The sequence below is a fragment of the Mobula hypostoma genome, chromosome 9, assembly GCF_963921235.1.
Source record: "Mobula hypostoma chromosome 9, sMobHyp1.1, whole genome shotgun sequence".
Taxonomy (NCBI): Eukaryota; Metazoa; Chordata; class Chondrichthyes; order Myliobatiformes; family Myliobatidae; genus Mobula; species Mobula hypostoma.
In genome coordinates, this window is record NC_086105.1 from 148,553,011 (window position 1) to 148,576,328 (window position 23,318).

Here is a 23,318-nt window from a genome sequence, read left to right on the forward strand (position 1 = left end):
ATTCATAATGTCCTCACCATCGTCAAGTTCCCTCTCATTGGTGAATACCGAAGAGAAGTATTCATTGAGGACCTCGCTCACTTCCACAGCCTCCAGGCACATCTTCCCACCTTTATCTCTAATCGGTCCTACCTTCACTCCTGTCATCCTTTTTTTCTTCACATAATTGAAGAATGCCTTGGGGTTTTCCTTTACCCTACTCACCAAGGCCTTCTCATGCCCCCTTCTTGCTCTTCTCAGACCCTTCTTAAGCTCCTTTCTTGCTTCCCTATATTCCTTAATAGACCCATCTGATCCTTGCTTCCTAAACCTCGTGTATGCTGCCTTCTTCCACCTGACTAGATTTTCCACCTCACTTGTCACCCACTTATTAAGAAGGTGGTAGAGATACTGCTTCTGGTTAAAAGGATTGAGGATATTGGGAGAAGCAGTAATTGAATACTTGGCTATAATTATGTTGAATGGTAGATTAGCATTCTACCGTTCGAGGGCTGAATGGCGTATGTCTGTTCCTGCTTACTGTTTTTGTGGTGCTACAGGTAGGTGTACTTAACAAAGAACAGAGCTCCAATATTATAATCAGGGCAATCACTGTCCTCACCAAGGCTCCAAAAACCAGGTTTAATGAAAAATCAATTATTTTAACTTCTTCCTCAATGTCAACAAGACAAAGATGGTTTTCGACTTCAGGAGAACACGCACCACTCACACCCCTCTTCACATCAGCGCTATGTCAGTGGAAACTGCGAGCAGTCTCAAACTCCTGGGAGTGCCCATCTCAAACAACCCCTCATGGTCCCGGAACATGTACTATACTATCAGGAAAACTCAGCAACATCTCTCTGAGGAGGCTGAAAGGAGCTGGACTCTGCACATCTACGTTCACGTCGTTTTACGCAAGCGCAGTAGGGAGCATCCCATCAAGCTGCATCACTGCATGGTAGAGAAACTGCACCGTGGCAGACAACGGGTAGTCAAAACTGCCCAACGTATCACCGGCACCAGCCTGCCCGCCATCAAGGACATGCATACAGAAAGGTGCTGGAAAAGGGCCAGTAACATCATGAAGGATCCCACCCACCCTGCTCATGGACTGTTTGTCCCACTCCCATCAGGGAGGAAGCAACAGAGCATCCACACCAGGACCACCAGACTCAAAAACAGTTACTTTCTCCAAGCAGTAAGGCAGATCAACACCTCCACCCACTAACCCACCCCAACACACCCCCAACCACCACTACTTTATCATTTCCTGTCAGTCACCTTATGTACAGACACTCCTGTGCCTAGTGTCACTTTATGGACATATAATCAATCTATTTATATAAACTATCTTATGTATTTTGTGTGTTGCTTTGAATTTCCAGCATCTGCAGACTTTCTCGATTTTTATGATTTGCTGCTCCCCTGTGAAGTCTCTTCTAGTGATGCCTACCCTGAAGAAGTTTACATCTTCTCTTCGGGAGTATAGTGAGACCCTCCCTCTGTGATCTCTGCTGCCCTCCGACTCTTCAACTGCGTGCCTGCCCAGACCTGCTGCCTGTCAGCTTCTAGCTATCCTCCTGCCCCTCCCCCAGTTTTTATTCTGGTGTCTTCCCCATTCCTTTCCAGTTGTGAAGACGGGTCTTGGCCCAAAGTCGACTATTTATCCATTTCTATAGATGCTGCCTGACCTAAGTTTCTCAGGCCTTTTCTGTGTGTTGTTATATATTTATGTTTATTGTGATTTTTTTTTTGTTATTGTGCTCTTTATCCTGCTGCATTTTTTTCTGCTGCAACAGATCCGTGGTAACAATTATTTCATTCTCCTTTACACTTGTTTACTGGAAATGACATTAAACAATCCTGAATCTTGAATCAATTTCAGGAGCAACTTCGGTTTTGCTAGCAATCTGTTTCTGAATCCCACAAGGCAGAAGGTTAGAGGATTTTTATCTGTCACCATTGCACTGAACATACTGATGAGGGAGAAGTGGAGAGTCCGTCATCATGTCCAACGCCGGCCCCTAGGCCTGAGTCGACATAGTAGAGGTAGTAGTATTGCCTTCCCATCTCCCTCTTGGACTCTCTCCTCTCACTACTGTAGACACTGATTATAACAAACCCTACAATAACTCTGCCACTTGCACATCACCAATGAGCAGTGATCAGGAGCTAGAATCTTGCCTGATCTCTCATTCTCCTCAGACAGCGGAAAGGAGAGACCATATCCATCGTCAAACCCTGCCGTCAAGCTCTGCACAGACCTCAACCCGAGCCTGATATTCTGCCTCAGGACCGAAGGGTGAACACCTCCTCACGGTCTCGCCCTCAAACGTTCCAGACTGAACTGCTGTTAGCACTCGTGCACCTGATTATCCCTCAGGCACTTTAGTACTTCCTGTCATAGAGGATGTGGTATAGGTGAGAATGTTGCAAAGTTTCCCTGACCCAGAATCGGGTTTATTATCACTGACGTCTGCTATGTCATGAAATTTCTTGCTTTGTGGCGGCAGTACAGTGCAATATGTAAAGTGTACAATGGGAAATACAGTAGATTCTGATTAATTGAACCATCATTTAATTGAGGCAGCCACTCATTTGGGACAACTTTAAAGAATAAAAACTAATCAAGAAAATAGCCAGGATTCCTTTTGTTTATTTGGGACACAATGCCACTTAATTGGGACAGGAAGCTGTTGCTGAATATTTTCTAACTAGCATCAGTCCTGTGAACTTGTGTGGCCATTAGACACTACTGTACATTGTGCTTAATGCAAATGGTTTTCAGATAGCGCTAGTTGCATGTGTTTGTGTTCAAAAATCAGTGATTTTTGTCACTGATAATTGGTGAGAAATAAGCAGTAAGATAATTCAGAACCGTTTTGCTCACTGTGGTTTCAAGCATTCAGCCAAAAACACCCAGGAGCGAAAATGAAACAATTTCTTCAACAAGATGGGAACTATGAAGAAAATAAAAATACCAACAATCATCTTGGATGTTACAATGAAAATGAAAATTTGTAGGATGTAATTGTTGAAAGCATTGTATGAAAGCAATCTATTATCTGCACTAGGTGTCTGCACTGATTTTGTTCGTTTACAGTCAATCAGAAGAACATGGCAACATACACTGAATGGTTTCCTCTGTTGATAGCTATAAAAACTAATACACAGTTTTATTGTACTATAGTAGTATTGGTAGTGTTCCAGTTCATTTTGTATTTAATTTAAGCACAAAATTTGTTACTCAGTTAAACGATAGTTTGTCTTTTTTATTTCCCTGTAGCTTCACCTAATTGGGGCAGCTGCTTAATTGGGCCAAAGGTACTGATCGTGATGAGTCCCAATTAACTGGAATCCACTATGTATATAAAAAAATTAGTAGTGCAGAGCAAGAGAGCAATAATCTTGGAAAGATGCCTCTGCTCCCACTTTGATACAATGGCTCGCTCAGGTGATGCTATGTCTTAGATTGGAGAAATTATCAGAAGTCAAATTTTTGATCCTCGATTTGACTTTGAGAAAGGTGGGGTTCTTTTGCCCGCTACTATCATCTGATTTGAGTTAATTAAGATGGTTGCCTTCTGTTTCTTGTTTAAATGGATTTGAGTTGGCGGATTGATGTTTTTCTTTTAAGGAAGCTTGTATGGCGTATGGCTCCGGGGCTGTGCTCCTAATGGGGTTTTTTTTTCCGTTTTTTTTGTTAGTAGGGTTTTTTTTGTTTTAGTTAGTAGGGGTTCTTTTTTCCTTTCTTTTTTCCAAAAAAATAGTTTAAACATTTTTTTCTTATTATTATTGATATATTGTTTAGCTTTGTTAATGAGTTATTTGATAAATTAATTTCTCATTGTACGTATTGACATGTTGACCTGATTACTTTAATGTATTTTTTGTTGATTTTCAATAATAATTAATAAAAAAGATTTAAAAATGGAAACGAGAGCAAGTAATGAGGTAGTGTTGATGGGTTCATGGGCCATTCAGAAATCTGATGGCAGAGGGGAAGAAGCTGTTCCTAAAGCCTTGAGTGTGTGTCTTCAGGCTCCTGTAGCTCCTCCTTTATGGTAGCAATGAGAAAAGGACTTGTGCTGGGTGGTGGGGCTCCTCAATGCCGAATGTCTTCTTTTGAACATGTCCTCGATGGAGGGAAGGGTTGTGCCTGTGATAGCTGAGTTTCAATCCTCTGCAGCTATTTGTGGTCCTGTGGAGTGGCCTCTCCTTGTCAGATGGGGGTGCAACCAGTCAGAATGCTCTACACAGTATATCTGTTAAAATTTGCTCGCACCTTTGGTGATAAACAAAATCTCCTGAAATCCCTAATGAAATGTAGCCACTGGCGTGCCTTCTTTGTAATTGCATCAATATGTTGGGCCCAGAATAGATCTCCAGAGATGTTGACACCCAGAAATTTGAAGCTGCTCATTTTTTCCACTGTTGATCCCTTGATGATTCTTACAACTTCCCCTTCCCGAAATCTGCAATCAATTCCTTGGATTTACTGAAGTTGAGCTCTGACTTAGTTGTTCTTTTGGTTCACAGGCATGGTTTTGGGATCAGTGCAGGGAGCTGGGGGTCAGGTTAGGGTTTAGGGACGAGGATGCGGGGGAGTTGGAAGTCAGTCTGGAGTTTGGGTCGGAGCTCCATAGTCGAAGACCAGCGATCCCTGTAGACTGGTCTCAGGTCTGCAAGCACTTTAGACAAAGACCAGTGATTCCCATGGTCAGTGCCTGAAGTTGACAGGCCCCGGGCCTCATGAACAGAAGTCTGGAGTTTTAAGCTTAGTAGTTTGGGGTCGTGTGATCAGCAGGTCCTGGGGTCGATTCTGAAGATCGAAGCCCAAAATGGAAGTCAGAGACCTAATGTCTGTGAGTCTACATCCACTGGAGGCTGGCTGCCCGAAAGTAGTCTTTCTTGGAGTTGTAGGACTGTCAGTGGGTGGGTGAGGGGAGGGAGGAAAGGGGCTTGTTTTATTGCTATTATTTTGTTTTGTTGTTGTTCTGCTGAACGTGGTGGGCATGCTGTGAATGTGTGGCAACACTTGCGGGCTGCCCCCCCGCACATTCTGTGGTTGTCAACGCAAATGATGCATTTCCCTGTTTGTTTTGATAAGTAAACCAGTCTGAATCTGACACCACAACAGAGAATGACTTTAAGATGAAAAAAAAAACATCTTTTTTGTTGTTGTGGCTGGGAGGTGGATTGGGAAAACCAGCCTTGGCTTCTTGCTGGAGGAACTCAGCAGGTCAGGCAGCATCTATGGAAAGGAATAATCAGTTTGCGTTTCGGGCCGAGACCCTCCTTCAGGACCGGAAAGAAAGTGGGAAGAAGCCAGAGAAAGGTGGTGGGTGAGGGGGAAGGAGAACCAGCTGGAAGGTGATAGGTGAAGCCAGGCAGGGGCTGGGGGGGGCGGTGGGGAATGAAGTACAGAGCTGGAAGGTGATCGGTGGAAAAGGTAAGTGGCTGGAGACGAAGGAATCTGTTAGGAGAGGAGAGTGGACCACGGGAGAAAGGGCAGGAGGAGGGGACCCAGAGGGAGGTGATAGGCAAGTGAGAAGAAAAGAAGGGGTTGGGTGAGGGGTCTGAATGGGGAATTGAAGATGATGGAAGGCGGAAGGGGAAAAATCTTCGGAAGTTGGAGAAATCAATGTTCATGACATAAGGTTGGAGGCTGTCCAGATGGAATATTATCTTGGCTTCTTGTCTTGTGTTGTGTCTCTTTACTAATTGTCACTTGGAGACCCAGATTGTTGCCTGTTGTTTTGGGAATGAAGTGGGAGTTGGGCAGAAATGAACAATCTTACGGCAGCGGCGATCGTGGAAAATGATGGGGGAAGCTCTGGTATTGCTTGTAAATAACCTTGGTTGCTGGGCTGAATTCATCTGGAGGTAAGGCCGTTTGCACTAGAGGTGCCGAGCATTAATTGATCAGATGTGGTCCAGGAGAGAGCGAGCGGGAGACTGAGTGGGTGGAGTGGATAAGTGGAAGAAAGATGAGACAGTGCCAGGAATCTCGGCTTACACAATGAACGCAAAATGCAGGGTTCTCTGCGCCTTCTGTAAAATGGTTCCAGTAAATTACTGAAGACATATTCTCAGAGAGTTTAGGTTCAATTAAAACTGAGGCATAATGTATTTTTTATTTTCACTTTGGCACACTTACCCTTCTGGAATATCAAAACATGAGCTTCTTTTCATTGCTGTATAATTTATAGTTTTATGACATTTTTCAGACAATTCAATGTCAGACATTTTTCCTCCAATATGTCCAAGCTAGTCACAACTGATCTGAATTTAGTGCAGTAAATGTCATTGTACACTACAGCACAAAAATAGGCCCCTTGGTCCATCTAGTCCATGACAAACTATTATTCTGCCTCGTCCCATCCACCTACACCTGGGCCATACCCCTCCCACCTTGTCCAAACATTTCTTGATCTTCTCTGAGGGCAGCATGATGGCGTAGTGGTTAGTGTGATGCTATCACGGTTAGCCTGATGCTATTACAGCTCAGAGTGCGGAGTTCAATTCTGACACTGTCTGTAAGGAGTTTGTATGTTCCTTCTCGTGAATGCATGGGTTTCCTCCAGGTGCTCCAGTTTCTTCCCACATTCCAGAGGTGTACCAGTTAGTAGGTTAACTGGTCATTGTAAATTGTCCTGTGGTTAGGCCAGGGTTAAATCAGTGGGTTGCTGGGCAGCACAGCTCATTGGGCTGGAAAGGTCTATTCCACAAGTATCGCTAAATAAAATAAATTATTAAATGCTGAGATCGAAGTTGCATTCACCACTTGCGCTGGCAGCTTGTTCCATACTCTCTGAGTGAACAAGTTACCCCCCATGTTCCCCTTAAACATTTCACCTTTCACCCTTAACCCATGACCTCTGTTTCTGGTCTCACCCAGTGTCAGTGGAAAATGCCTGCTTGCATTTACCCTGTCTGTACCCCCCCCATAATTTTGTATGCATCTATCAAATCTCCTGTCATTCTCCTACACTCCAGGGAATGAAGTCCGAACCTGTTCGACCTTTTCCTATAACTCAGATCTTCAAGTCCCAGCAACAGACTTGTAAATTTTCTCTGTACTCTTTCAACATACCAGAATGTGCGGCTTGCTAGGGTAGAAATAACTCCAGTGTATTTAATTAACTTGAGTGCATTATTGAAGTCGGAAGATATATAAAGTGGAGAGTTTGTCAGAGGGAGTGAGAAACAGAACTTCACAAAAAAAAATCCAGTAACTTGGTGAATGTAACACTTTTCAAAGCCTTGATAAAACAGCCAGCATAATCAGAAGGCCCACTTACTCAGTCCAGACATTCTCCTTCCCCTTCCCATCGGGCTGAAAACCCACCTGCTCACGCCAGACATTTTCCTTTCCCCTCCTATCGGGCAGAAAACTCACCTACTCACTCCAGACATTCTCCTTCCCCCTCCCATCGGGCAGAACCCTGAAAGCACATACCAACAGGCTCAAAGACGGCTTCTATCCCATTGTTATCAGACCATTGAACGGTCCCCTAGTAGTAAAAGATAGACTCTTGACCTCACAATCTACCTGATTGTGAATGTTTACCTGCACTGCGTTTTCTCTGTACTGAAACACTTCATTATTGTTTCACCTTTCATTGCCTCAATGTATTGTTGTACTGTCTAGGGTGGCACGGTAGCATGGAGATTGGTGTGACGCTTTATAGCGCTGGTGATCAGTGATCAGAGTTCAATTCCTATCAATCTGTAAGGAGATAGATAGATATACTTTATTGATCCCGAGGGAAATTGGGTTTCGTTACAGCCGCACCAACCAAGAATAGAGCATAAATATAGCAATACAAAAACCACAAACAATCAAACAACAAAATGCAAACTATGCCAGATGGAAATAAGTCCAGGACCAGTCTATTGGCTCAGGGTGTCCACGGGAGGAGCTGCAAGTTCAATGGCCGCAGGCAGGAACGACCTCCCGTGCCGCCCAGTGTTGTATCTCCATGGATGTTTTTGCAGAGACTGCATGGGTTTCCTTTGGGTGATGCAGTTTCCTCCCACATTCCAAAGATGTACAGGTTAGGGTTAGTAAGTTGTGACGTGCTCTGTTGGCCCAGAAGCATGGCGACACTTGCAGGCTGCCCCCAGCACATCCTCAGACTGTGCTGGTCGTTGATGTAACCGGTGCATTCCACTATATGTTTTGATGTACACGACAAATAAAGCTTATGTTTTCTTTGTGCATTGAAATGTATGGATGTGATGCAAGACCAAATTGGTACTGGAATTGGTTTATTATTGTCGCATGTACCAAGATACAGTCTTGTCAAAAACTCGTCTTGCATCATTTTTCACCACACCTTGGTAAATATGACAATAACAAACCAATTCATAGTTTCCTTTTGGTATAGTTTTGTTTCTCTTCCCCGGACAAATTTCCACTTGATAACCACAGGAGATTCTGCAGATACTGGAAATAGTGAGAAACACTAAATGCTGGAGGAACCCAACAGGTCAAGTAGCATCTACGGAGGGGAATTTCAACTTCATGTATCTGCATTTCCATATTTCCTTGTTCAACAGTCCTGTTACAAGGCAAAGCGATGCTTTAGTATTAGAATTACTGCTTACCATAGAAGGAAAATCACTGCAGGCATAAGTGATGTGTTTGTTAAAACCAGTTCTGCAATTAGATTAAACACTTGATACCATCTTCAATCTCCGATTGGTTCGTTATGTATGATTTCCCTCCCTACAACCAAGGGGAGAGATGAAAGATTGTGGCAACTTCACATTAATGTGTATCCCATCCTTCATCTCAGTCTTAAATTTTTAAAAATAGTGTTGTTTATAAATGCACTAAATCCTGAGTCCAGCAGCACTCCGTGTCAGTTTATACCTGTTTGGACCGTCACCGCTGATGAGTGTTCGTCTCAGCAAAGATGTTAATGATGGGAGAGTGGAATCCTCTAAAGCCCAGTACGGCCGCACAGTGAATGATCCCCAACTTCTATTGTCCACGTTATAGTAAGCCTTCTGTCAAACCTTTGTCCTGGAGTTGTCAGATTGTAATTCTAGGACTAGAGGACACAGCCTCAGAATAGAGGGGCATCTTTTTAGAACAGAGGTGAGGAGGAATTTCCTTAGCCACAGGCTGTGGAGGCCAAGCATTTATGTATATTTAAGGCAGAAGCTGATAGATTCTTGACTGGTCAGGGCACAAAGGGATATGGGGAGAAGGCAGGAGACGGGCTGAGAAGGAAAATGGATCAGTCTTGATGAAATGGCAGAGCAGACTTGGGCCAAGTGGCTTAATTCTGCTCCGATATCTTGTAAATCTGTTGTCTTTTGCACATTCTATTTCTGTTTTAACATACAGTTAAAGTCATAGGGCACTACAGCACTACTCTCACACGCATGCATGCACACACACACTTTCCCACGCGCGCACACACACCCCACACCCTGTACACGCACGCCCCACGCACACACACAGACAGACACACACACTCACATGCGCGCGCGCACACACAAATTGCTGAAGGAGTTCATCTGGTCAGGCAGAATCTATGGAAGTGGATAAACAGACTAAGATTTGGGCAGAGACCCTTCAGGACTGGAAAAGAAGGAGGGAAGAGCCAGAATACGAAGGTGGAGGGAAGGGAAGGAGTACAAGCTGGCGGGTGATAGCTGAAGCCAGGTTGGTGGGGGAGGGGGGATGAAGTAAGGAGCTGGGAGGTGATAAGTGGATGTGGAGAGGATGTTTCCTTTGGTGAGAGAGTCTAAGACCAGAGGAAGGAAAAAGGAAATTGCCCTTTAAACTCACGAGAGAGCACAGGCCATCAACTTTTTTTTGCTAACACAAGGAAATCTGCAGATGCTGGAATTTCAAGCAACACACATAAAAGTTGCTGGTGAACACAGCAGGGCAGGCAGCATCTATTGGAAGAGGTACTGTCGACATTTCGGGCCGAGACCCTTCGTCAGGACTAACTGAAAGAAGAGATAGTAAGAGATTTGAATGTGGGAGGGGTTGAATATGGTGATGAAATGACAGAACAGGCTCAATGGGCCAAATGGCCTAATTCCTAATTCTGTTCCTATATCTCAGGGGTGGCCAACCTTTTACATTCCATGCATCAATTTTTTCATCACAAGTTCAGGTGCTATTTTTTTTCATGCATGAGTTCTATATTAACATTTTTACATGAATGGAGGTACAAGAGTTGTATGGCACATCTGAACTCGTGAGTGAAAAAATTGATGCATGGAATGTAAAAGGTTGGCCACCCCTGCTATATCTTATGGACAAGGCAAAGAGATGGAGAAGAAGAAATCTGGTAGAAGGTGAACAATGGGAGAAGGGGAAAGGGAAGGGACACCAGGAGATAGGAGGTGAGAAGAAGAGAAGAGGTCGGGGGGGGTTGGGGTTATAGTGCAGAACTGAAGAAGAGGAAAGGGAGAGGGGGAAAATGACCAGAAGTTGGGGTATGTTGATGCCGTCAGGTTGGAGGCTACCCAGACTCTGCGTTGCTACTCCTCCAGCTTGAGAGTGGCAGTAGATGAGGCCATGGACTGAAATGTTAGAATTAAAATGGTTGGCCACAGTAGTCCTGCTTTTTGCAGATGGAGCAAAATGTAGATGTCAGTGATTTTAAATCTCGTTCTTATTCCGGATTGTGTCATTTGCGTCAACGACCAGTGCAGACCGAGGATGTCCTGGGGTCAGCCCACAAGTGTCTCCATGCTACTGGCGCCAACCACCATGCAGCTTGCCAGCCCTAACCCGTACATCTTTGGAATGTGGGAGGAGACCCACGCAGTCACTAAGGGAATGTGCAGACTCCTTACAGGAATCGGCGGGAACTGAAAGCCAATCGCTGACGGTGTGAAGCATTGCACTAACTGCCATGCCACCATGCTGCCCTAGACACTACAGCGTTACACTGAGGTGGTACGAGGTAGAACAATAAGACTGCCGGGTGAAGTATTACAGTTACAGGGAAAGTGCGGTGCAGACACAGAGTAAAGTGTAAGGCCACTGAGGTCAAGAATCTGAGAAAGTGGGGTGGGAATTGAACCATTAATCAGCGGTGCTGTAAAACACTGTGCTGACCACTGTGCTACCGTGCCATCCCAATGTACAATGTATATACAGGAGTGGAACCTGCTGTGGTCTTCTCCTGCTGTAGCCCGTCCACTTCAAGGTTGGATGTGTTGTGCGTTCAGAAATGCTCTTCTGCACACTACCACTGTAACCATATGGTTATTTGAGGTACTTTCTGTCAGCTTGAACCAGTCTGGCCATTCCCCTCTGACCTCTCTCATTAACGAGGCATTTTCACCCACAGAACTGCCGCTCACTGGACATTTTTATTTTTTACACCACTCTCTGTAAACTCTAGAGACTGTTGTGTGTGAAACTCCCAGGAGATCAACAGTTTCTGAGGTACTCAAACCACCCTGTCTGGCACCAACACTCATTCCAAGGTGAAAGTCACTTAGATCACGTTTCTTCCCCATTCTGAGGTTTGGTCTGAACAATAACGGAAGAACAAATGAACCTGTTGACCATGTCTGCAGCTTTTATGCATTGAGTTGCTGCCACATGATTGGCTGAATAGATAGTTTTATTAATACAGGTGTACCTAATAAAATGGCCACTGAGTGTGTAAAAATAAGGTACACAAGCTGTTATTTCCTTTAGGGTTTCTGGAAGAGTGTTTGTGTATTTTACCCCCTAAGTTGTGTAAAAACTGCCCGTGAAGTTTGCAATTGGGAGGCATTAGAGCTGCCTGAGTTCAGGTGAGCTGTTGGGTGAATAGCCTGCTGAGCTGAGGTGGCTAAATCCAAGGATGCAGGGAATTCTTCTTCACAGCCTGTTAGTTCATTAAACAAATTTATCAAAGAGCCACTTTCAGCTGATTACTTGGATTCCTGACTCACTCAAAGATTAGATTATTGCTCAGCAGCTGATTGTCAATGTTTGATGTAAGGTGTTAAACACTGGGACAGTGCCGCTGAACTGTAATATTCTGAAGTTTTCAACAGCATTTTTAGCACGCTGAACTTTTAAAATCTAATTCTTATCATGAGGGAATTGATCATAAAATCATTAGGTGAGTTTCCTACAACATTATAAATTAAATTTCCCCCCGGTCTTTTATCTAGTCTTCTGTATTTTGTGTTTATTTACAGTGTGACGTTAGCTGCCATGACCATAGGGGGTTAGTTAGTTTTGGGGTTTGCATTGTCTAATGGTTTGTGAGAATGTGGAATGTTCTGGAATATTGCAGGAGGAGGGAAGGAAGGGAGATTTTCTTAAAATATATATGATCTGCGGTAGCGTATTTGTTAGTGTAATGCTTTGCAGCGCGACAACTGGAAAGAATTCAATTTCCTCTGTCTGTAGGGAGTTAATACATTCTTTCTGTGACCATGGGGGTTTCCTTTGGCTGGTCTGGATTCATTCCACATTCCAGCCTGTCCTCTGGTGCTTGACATTCCTTCCCAGGGTTCTGGATCATTTTTTCTCAAAAAATAAATGAACAAGTTTAATTTTTTTAATGTTACTTATTTAATTAGGTTCTTTATATCTAGTTTTAGGACTTGCGTGAAGATCTGATCACATTTTAAGTCATATTTATGCAGAAATAGAGGAAATTCTGCAGGGTTGACAACCTTTCTGGCACCACTGTATATAAACGCGAGCTGCCCCCCAGAGAGAAACTCCAACAACTGTGCACTGAGGATGTCACCTTGATGGGTGCTGAGACATCTGCAAGCTAGACTCATACGGCCAAATTTGGGAACAGCTTCTTTCCAACTGTGATAAGACTGCTGAACAGATCCTGACCCAGATCTGGGCCGTACCCTCCAAATATCCGGACCTGCCTCTCGGTTTTTTTTGCACTACCTTACTTTCCATTTTTCTATTTTCTATTTATGATTTATAATTTAAGTTTTTAATATTTACTATCGGTTTGTAATCCAGGGAGCGGGAAGCGCAGAATCAAGTATCGCTATGATGATTGTACGTTCTAGTATCAATTGTTTGGCGACAATAAAGTATAAAGTATAGTCACTAAGCTGAACACTGCAACATCAAATGCTGTTCCTGTTGAAATAGAGCATGGAATTGCAGAGTCTCTGGAGGTTGTTGGAAGCTAGCGTTTATTTGTCAACCTCCCATGTTTGTCCCTTATATTATTACGATACATTATTAGAATCCATTGTTAGGATTATTAGGTGGATACTGCCTAGTCCATCACAGCTAAAGCCCTCACCACCATTCCGTACATTTCAAAATTCAAAGTACATTATTATCAATGTTTAGTACATACAACCTTGAGATTCATCGCCTTGCAGTCAGCCACAAAACTAAGAAACCCACTAGAACCCATTAAAAAAGACCGTCTAACACCCAATGTACAGAAAAATGCAAATCATGCAAACAATAAAAGTTGCAAATAACATTCAGAACTGAACTTCAGGAAAGTGAGTCCACAGCCACGAAGCCAGTCATCCTGCAGCCGATCCAGGAGCCTGTTTGTTGCGGGCTGCAGCCTCAGTTCAGAGCAGAGCTGAGCATCTGAATCAGAATCAGGTTTATTATCACGGCGTGTGTCATAAAATTTGTTAACTTAGCAGCAGTTCAATGCAATACATAATATAGAAGAAGAGGAAAAAATATATGTAAAACAATTACAGAATACGTATACTAAATAGATTAAAAATCGTGCAAAAAAACCAGAAATAATGTATATTAAAAAAGTGTTCAAGGGTTCAATATCCATTCAGGAATCAGATGGCAGAGGGGAAGAAGCTGTTCCTGAATCGCTGAGTGTGTGCCTTCAGGCTTCTGTACCTCCTCCCTGATGGTAACAGTGAGAAAAGGGCATGCCCTGGGTGCTGGAGGTCCTTAATAATGAACGCTGCCTTTCTGAGACACCGCTCCTTGAAGATGTCCTGGGTGCTTTGTAGGCTAGTACCCAAGATGGAGCTGACTAGATTTACAATCCTCTGCAGCTTCTCTCGGTCCTATGCAGTAGCCCCTGCCGCACCCCCCCCCCCATACCAGACAGTGAGGTAGCCTGTCAGACTGCTCTGTATGGTATATTAATAGAAGTTTTTGAGTCTATTTGTTGACATACCAAATCTCTTCAAACTCCTAGTAAAGTCGCTGTCTTGCCTTCTTTATAACTGCATCGCTTTGTTGGGATCAGGTTAGATCCTCAGAGATCTTAACACCCAGGAACTTGAAGCTGCTCACTCTCTTCACTTCTGATCCCTCTATGAGGATTGGTATGTGTTCCTTCGCCTTACCTTTTGTGAAGACCACAATCAGCTCTTTTGTCTTACTGACGTTGAGTGCCAGGTTGTTGGTGCAACACCACTCCACCAGTTGGCATATCTCACTCCTGTACACCCTCTCATCTCCATCTGAGATTGTATCAGCAATGGTTGTATCGTCAGCAAATTTATAGATGATATTTGAGCTATGTCTAGCCACACCGTCATGGATATGGAGAGAGTAGAGCAGTGGGCTACACACATACCCCTGAGGTGCACCAAAATTGATCGTCAGCGAGGAGGAGATGTTATCACCAATCTGCACAGATTGTGGTCTTCTGGGTCGGAAGTCGGGGATCCAATTGTGGAGGGAGGTACAGAGGCCTAAGTTCTGTAACTTCTCAATCAGGATTGTGTTAAATACTGAGCTATAGTCGATGAACAGCATCCTGACGTAGGTGTTTGTGTTGTCAGGGTGGTCTGAGGCCGTGTGAAGAGCCATTGAGATTGCATCTGCCATTGACCTATTGTGGCAACAGGCAAGTTGCAATGGGTCCAGGTCCTTGCTGAGGCAGGAGTTCAGTCTTGTCATGACCAACCTCTCAAAGCAATTCATCATTGTAGATGTGAGTGCTACCAGGCGATAGTCATTAAGACAGCTCACACTATTCTTCTTAGGCACTGATATAATTCTTGCCTTTTTGAAGCAAATGGGAACTTCTGCCTGTAGCAGTGAGAGGTTGAAAATGTCCCGTCTCTCTCCCCTTGCCCTGTCACCCTGACATTTAATCTGGCCCAGTGCTTAAATTGGCTAAACAATGAATTATTCCTTGCTGTCCGGCCTGGGCCCAGCCACCTTGATTCAGTATGTACCCAATCTTTCCAATTCAGCCTAGTGCTTAAATCGGTCAAACCTCGGTTTGTTCCTCATTCCCGGGCCCCTCTGCCTCGCCTCGGTTCAGCTGCTTCTGATCGCCTCGTTCCCCTCTCTCACACCCTGGCCCTGCTGCCTTGATTCGGTCCATACACACCACGCCACAACCGTCATGCATCTTCAAGACTTCAGTTCACACCGCAAAAAAACAGGTCACACAGGAGGTTCGAACGCTCGATTCCAAAAGGGAAGTTACAATCTATTGATTGCAGTGATTGTTTTTGAGAAAAAGTGTGATTAACAAAGTAATTAGTAGTTGTGTTCGCTGCCAGCAAGTCATCGCTGTACTTCACCAGCCCCATCTTAAACTGGAACAATAGAGCACTGCCACAAGAAAGAGGCGTCCATCATCATCCAGGCCACACACTCCTCTCACTGCTGTCATCAGGAAGGAAATACAAGAGCCTTGGGTCCCACACCACCAAGTTCAGGAACAGCTATCACCCTACAACCACCGGGCTAATGAACCAGCGTGAGTAGTTTCACTCACCTCAACTCTGAACTGATTCCACAACCTACAGATTAATTTTCAACAACTCTGCAGCTCATGTTCTTAGTATTTGTTTCGTATTTGCATAATTTGTCTTTGTTTGCACATTAGTTGTTAGTCTTTAAGTATAGTTTTTCATACATTCCATTGTATTTCTCTATTTTCCTGTAAGTGTCTGCAAGAAAATGAGTCTCAAGGTAGCATATGATGACATGTCCTTTGATAACAAATCGACTTTGACTTGACTTTAGGAAATGTAAGGTTCCTTTTTGCAGTGGGAGCCCTATTTCACTTTGATAGCTAACAGGGTGGTGTGACATTGGGGCAGATGGTCACCACATCTCTCTAGAACCCTTTTGAGAACGTATAATTTGCAGAGAGTTCCCACAGAGTAAATGAGCGATGACCTGCTGTGAGACTTTAGTATGAGGTAATGTTATTTTCAAATATAAAAGCTGACCTTTTAAATATTGTCTCAGGTCACCGTCACGTTTGTGTGATTTTAAATAATTTGTTTAAACAGAAAAGGGGATTTAAGCAATTATGTATTTCTGAAGAGAGCCATTTTTGATAAAGTCTTCTGATGTACAGCCTTCTTGTTCACAACCAAAGTCCCTTTAACCAGCTGCTCTGAAACTATTCTCCATATGGTTTGGTAATCCCAAAGCTGCGTGTGAACATTTCATGAGCTTTCTCTTAATGGAATTGAAATTCTAACTTCTGCATTCCAATAGAACACTGTAACAAAATGGCAACATGCATTCTTGGCATTGGTCGTCAAACATTCCTGCCGAGAAGTGACTTGGATCTACTCCAATTTGCTTGTCGCAGGAAAGCTGCATCCATCATCAAGGACCCCCACCATACAGGCCGTGCTCTCATCACACCGCTGCCATCAGGAAGGAGGTTCAGGAGCCTCAGGTCCCTCACCACCAGGTTCAGGAGCCTCAGGTCCCTCACCACCAGGTTCAGGAACAGTTATTGCCCCTCAACCATCAGGCTCCTGAACTGGAGGGGATAACTTCACTCATCTTCACTTTTCCCCACCACTGAACTCTGCCCACGACTCACTTTCAAGGATTCTTCAGCTCAATATTAGTTTTTGTACTTGCACAGTTTGTTGGTTTTTTTTGCACATTGGTTGTTGTCCGCCCCGATGGGTGCGGTCTTTCATTGATTCTGTTGTGTTTCTTGTAATTACTGTGATAGCTCACAAGAAAATGAATCTCAAGAATGTATAGGTAGATACTTTATTAATCCCAAAGGAAATTACAGTGTCACATTAGCATTAGAAGTCCACAGATATACAAATATTATAAGAGAAGTAAGAAAGAATAAAAAATAAGTTACCTCAAACAGTCTAACAGGACTGGGGTGGGGGGGGGGGTCATCACTTCCCTGTTTATTGGTTGATTCATTATAGATCCTAATGGTCAAGGGTAAGAATGATCTCATACAGCGCTCTTTGGACCAGCGCAGTTGTCTTAGTCTATTACTGAAAGGGCTCCTCTGTTCAACTGAGGTGGAATGCAGAGAGTGAGAAACATTGTCCAGAATTGCCAGGATTTTCCGTAGGGTCCTTTGTTCTACCACATCCTTCAGTATGTCCAGTTTGACTCCTATAACAGAGCAAGCCTTTCTAACCAGTTTATTGAGACTGTTGGCATCACCCGTGTTGATGCTATTGGCCCAGCACACCACCACATAGAAGATTGTACTGGCAACAACAGACTGGTAGAACGTGTGAATGAGAGGCCTGCATACTCCAATGGACCTCAGTCTCCTCAGGAAGTAGAGGCAAGTCTGGCCCTACTTATACACTGCCTCTGTGTTGGTGCTTCACTCAGATCTGTCATCCAGGTACTTGTAGTCCTCACCACATCCACGTCCTCACCATCAATAGTAACAGGGAGCAGTGCACATATATGCACTTTCATAGTAAATTTACTTTGAACATCTTATTCTGGGGCTGTACCTAAGGCCAGGTCATCTTTAAAAAGACGACACGCATTTGAGAAAGCGGACAGCGTGGTAACGTGATACTTCACAGTGCCGGCAACCAGGGTTCATTGTATATGTGACAAATAAAGCTAATCTAAAGATCCTAATCTTTAGAAATGTGAAAGAAAAGGGGCAGATCTACAACATGAGGTTTTACAACACTTGTACGAACCTGCAATCTCAGTCACCAACTATACTTAAAAAAGGGCACAAACAGTGCGATGACTCCAAATAAAATGAACAAGATTTGCTCTAAGTGTGATATGATTGTGCCCAGGGAAAGACTGGAGAAACTCACTTCTTAGAAAGGGCTAAGGCATCATCTGAATCAAGGACACTTACTGAAGAGCAGTAAAAGGACATTGAGTTACATGCGAGCTTCTGAATAACCTCACTGGCATGCAAAATAATAATCAGTTCACTGTACGGCTAGGAGAATCGAACGGTCGATGGGGCGAGTGGCTTCCAGCAAAGTTCTGGTGTACATGTGAAAGTAAAGTTCAAAGTAAAATTTATTGTTGAGGTATATGTGTGTCACCATTTACCACTCTGAGATTCATTTTACTGCAGGCACACTCAGCAAATCTATAGAATAGCAACTATAACAGGATCAATGAAAGATCAACCAGAGTGCAGTAGACAACAAACTGTGTAAATGCAAATGTAAATAAGTAGCAATAAATAACGAGAGCATGAAATAACAAGGTGAAGAGTCCTTGAAGTAAGATCTTCGGTGGTGGGAGCATCTTAGTGGATGGGCCAGTGAGTGCAGTTTACCCCCCTTAGTTCAAGAGCCTCGTGGTGGGGGGATAGTAACTGATTCTGAAATCTGGTAGCAGTGAGAAAAGAGCATGGCCTGGGTGGTGATGGACGCTGCTTTCCTACAACAGCGTTTCATGTCGATGTGCTCAATGGTGGGGAGGGCTTTACCTGTGATGTACTGGGTCAAATCCACTACCTTTTGTAAGATTTTTCTACTCAAGGGCTTTGACGTTTCCACACCAGGCCGTGATACAGCTGGTCAATACGCACTCCATCACACATCTGTAGAAGTTTGTCAAAGTTTTAGATGTCATGCTGCAGAAATAAAAGCTAATCTAAATCTGAATAGTCTGGCCTTACCCTGGATAGTGTGTTGTACGCAGACGTTACAGCTATTCAGTCAGTAACCTCCAACACTTTGATTTTAAAGGTTAGCTTTATTTGTCACAGGTACATTGAAACAGTGACATGTGTTGTTTGCGTTAGTTATCAAGGATGTGCTGGGGGCAGCCCACAAGAGTCACCATGCTTCCAGTGCCAGCCCAGCATGTCCACATTGTGTGGCCTTGGGTGTGGCGTGGACCAGGCCCTCATACCAGGGTCACTGACAGGGAGGGAAACAGCAGAGCTGGCTGTGTGCCACTGGATTCTGTGGGGGGTGGGGGCTGACTGATCTCGTCGGTCTGACCTCCAGTGTTCAGTCAGTGGAAGACCAGCTGGATTGTGTTAGTCAGAAACATGGTTCCAGGACAACATCTCATGCTCCATCAAACTTCAGGCCATGACTCTCAGGGACTTGGGCTCTATTATAATTAATTCTATATATTTTTGTAACTGTATGTTTTTCTGCTGTCATATTTTTGTGCTCTGTGCTGTGTGTGAATGATGGTTCTGTGTTTTTGCACCTTGGCCCCAGAGAAACACTATTTTGTCTGGCTGTATTCAGCTGTATGGTTGCACGACAATTGAACTCGAACTTGAACTCTCTAATTCTAACCTGTCTGTCTTTGGACTGTGGAAACCCACAGGGTCACGGGGAGAACGTACAAACTCCTTTATACACCGGGGGAATTGAACCCCGATTGCTGGTGCTCTAACCACGACAGTACTGTGCTGCCGTGCCTGTCCCATTCGTCTTCAATCCTGCGGTTATTTTTTAGGCACGCACACAAACTCCTGGGGATAATATTTCTTTCTGCTCTCTCCTTCATGCATGTTGCTTTTTTATTCATTTGCAAAGTTGCAAAATATTCTGTGCATGAGCGTTAAATTTCACTTCTCCACTTGTCTGCCCAGTTGCTGAACTATTCTGAATTCCATTGCCGTTCATTAAAGCCTCTCTCTGTGGTGCTCTCCTTCATGTTTTCAGCAAAGCTACATCGAGTGCTTGATTTGGAACGGCAGTTGTTTGTGGGGTGACCTCTAGGGTAACTCTGCCCAGATCTTCCTGATTCTCAGTTCACATATCGTTGTATATCAAGATCTAAAATTATTTAAGCCCATTTCCTGTAGACAAGTGCAAAGGAGAATGAAATACGTTTGTAATTGTTACTCCGGATCTGATGCAGCACACAAAAAACATGATAAATATAAATACATAAGAGACTTGTATACATTGTATGTCCATAAAGTGACGCTAGGCACAGGAGTGTCTGTGCATAAGGTGACTCCGACAGGATGTGATAAAGTAGTGGTGGTTGGGGGTGTGGAGGGCTGGGTCAGTGGGTGGAGGAGTTGATCAGCCTGATTGCTTGAGGAAAGTAACCGTTTTTGAGTCTGGTGGTCCTAGTGTGGATGCTACATACCCTCTTCCCTGAAGACAGTGGGACAAAGGGCCCCGTGTAGGGTGGGTGGGATCCTTCATGATGTTACTGGCCCTTTTCCAACACCTCTCTGTATATACGTCCTTGATGGCGGGTGGGCTGGTACCAGTGATACATTTGGGCAGTCTCGACTACCCGTTTTAGAGCCTTCCTATCCGTTTCAGTGTAATTTCTGTACCATGTAGTGATGCAGCTTGTTAGGGTGCTCTCTACTGTACATCTGTAGAATGACGTGAGTATAGATATACAAAGCCCAGCTCTCTTCAGTCTCCTCAGAAGGCAGAGGCATTGGTCACCTTTCCTGATTGTGTAGGGTGTGTTCTGGGACCATGAGGGGTTGTGTGAGATGGTCACTCCCAGGAGTTTGAAACTGCTCACGGCTTCCGCTGCTGTGCCACTGATGTAAAGAGGGGTGTGTGGCGTGAGTTCTCCTGAGTCGATAACCACCTCCACTGTCTTGTTGACATTGAGGAAGAGGATATTTGCCAGGCACCAGGCCTCGAGCTCTTCCATCTCCTCTCTGTAGTCCATCTCATCGTCGCTGGTGATGAGTTCCAGCACTGCTGTGTCATTGGCAAACGTGACAAAGTGATTACTGGAGTGTTTGGCCGTGCCGTCACGTGTGAGCAGAGTGTACAGCAATGAGCTTGGCACGCAGCCCCAGAAGGCACCCCGCTGAGGATGATGAGGGAGGGAGGAAGGAGCAGTTGTGCATCCTGACCATCTGAGATCTGTTGGTTAGGAAGTCCAACACCCAGGTACATGATGATGTATTCAGACCGAGGTCTAGGAGTTTGTTCACCAAGGTCTATGGGGAAATGGTATTGAATGCTGAACTGAAATCCAGAAACACCATTCTGATGTCAGTGTCCTTGTCTAGGTATGTCAGGGCCTGTTGTATGGCAGATGCTATGGCGTCTATCATAGAGCGGTTATATAGGTAACCATATTGGTGAGTGATCATTGTGGCAGGAATGGCAGAGTGCCCGACTCCAATGTAGCTCCTTGGGCGGCTGCAAACAGGCGACACTGCGGTTTGAGGCACTTCTAGCTACGACCGAGGCCACGCAGTTCCCGTACTGTCCACCCCCACCATTCACCAACTGGACTGGCAGCATTCCACTCCACCAGTGTCCAACAGCGTCTTGGAATCACAAGAAAAGTGACCAAGATGTCTGCTCATCGTTAGACTGCACGCCTTCGCACACTGTCACAGGCCGCAGCATGGTTCAAGAGTTACGTACCACTCTCTGTCTTTAGAGTGAATTGGGATAAATGGATATTTAGTGTGTGGAGCCTCAGCAAGGTGTGAATAAGCTGTCTGCAGCGGTAAGATAAATTTATAATGGAACTTGTAAGTACAAACTGCACTTGGGGTATGATACCAATCTGGGTGATGTATTACTTAAAATGCGATGCTCAGCTGTGCAGTGTGTGATGGTGAGTGCAATGCTGGGTAGGTGAATTGAGTGGCAAGGTATGTTCCTGCTAACGGTAAAAGTGATTACAGCAGCGTCTCAGCCAGGGAGAAGCTGTTCACGCCAAAAGGAGGCCTGTACTCTCTCTGAATACGAGAAGAGAAGCTGGAGGCTTCCCGTGGTCCTGCTTTTTTTTTTGTTACATCTCTCCTATTGATTTGGGGTTTATGTTAACTTCAATACTCCTCTTTAAGATTCTCAGCAAGTTGAAATTCTTTTTTTGCTTGCTTGGCGATGGGGAGACTTTGCAGAGAATGTTTACATGGCTCCTGAGGCACTGGATCACACTGGTTGAGTGAAACCTCAGAATCAGAATCGGGTTTAATATCTCCGGCACAGGTCTTGAACTGTGTTGTTTCACTGCAATACATAAAACCTTTAAATTACAATGAGAAATGTATATGAAAATCTAAATTAAACAAGTAGTGCAAAAAGAGCAAAGTGAGGTAGTGAATATGTGTTCATTGTCAGTTCAGACATCAGCCCATCAGTTAAAGCCAAGCTTGTCATCTGTACAAGTCTTTGTTCTGAGGAGGCTGAAGACAGCTGGAGTTTGCACTACAGAGGGCAGTAGAGAGCTAACAAGCTGTATCACGGCATGGTATGGAAACTGCACCCTGGCAGACAGGAAGGCTCTATGACGGGTAGTCAAGACTGCCCAATGTATTGGTGGCACCAGCCTACCCGCCATCAAGGAGATATATACGGAGAGGTACGGGAAAAGGACCACGAACATCATGAAGAATCCCACCCACCCTGCTCTGAGTGGTTGTCCCACTCCCATCGGGGAGGAGGCTGCGTAGCATCCACACCAGGACCACCAGACTCAAATCAGTTACTTTCCCCAAGCAGTAAGGCTGATCAACACCACCTCCATCCACTAACTCCACCACTACTTTATTATTTCCTGTCAGCCATCTTATGTACAGCCGAGTGTCACTTTATGGGCATACAATCAGTCTATGTATATAAGCTATCTTACGTATTTATATTTATGGTTTTTTTTATTATTATCCGTGTGTCTTTTTATCTTTGTGTTTTGTGCTACGTCTGATCTGGAGTAACAATTATTCCGTTCTCCTAACACTTGTATACAAGAAATGACATTAAACAATTGTGAGTGTACACACAGGTACAACAGGAAACTAACTTGCAGCAGCAGCTCAGACACGGAGAATCAGATAAACAGTGTTAACAAGAAAGCCATAAATGTGAATTATATACAATTAAAACAAAAGAAGAGTCCATTTTAGAAACTGTAATGAACAGGCTTTTGCCAGTCAGTTGAAGAACCGAATGGATGATGTGAACTAGCTGCTTTTGTTACATGTATTAGAAAGTAGAACATAGAGCAGTACAGCACAGAAACAGGCCCTTCGGCCCACAATATTGTTCTGAATCAATTAAATTAGTCATCAGATGGTCAACGTAACTAATCCCCTCTGCCTACACGATGTCCAAATCCTTCAGTTTTCCTCATGTTCATGTGCTTACTGAAACATCTCTCGAATGTCCCCTGTGTTTCTGTTTCTACTGCAACTTCAAACAGCACATTCCAGGCACCCCCCCCCCCG

At 44.2% G+C, this 23,318-nt stretch overlaps 1 protein-coding gene across 5 annotated transcripts in view; it reads left to right on the forward strand.

Annotated features, from left to right (window-relative positions):
• Positions 1 to 23,318, forward strand: part of capn15 (calpain 15) — a 316,435-nt gene that overhangs the window by 38,576 nt on the left and 254,541 nt on the right. The gene's annotated exons all lie outside the window — the stretch shown is intronic.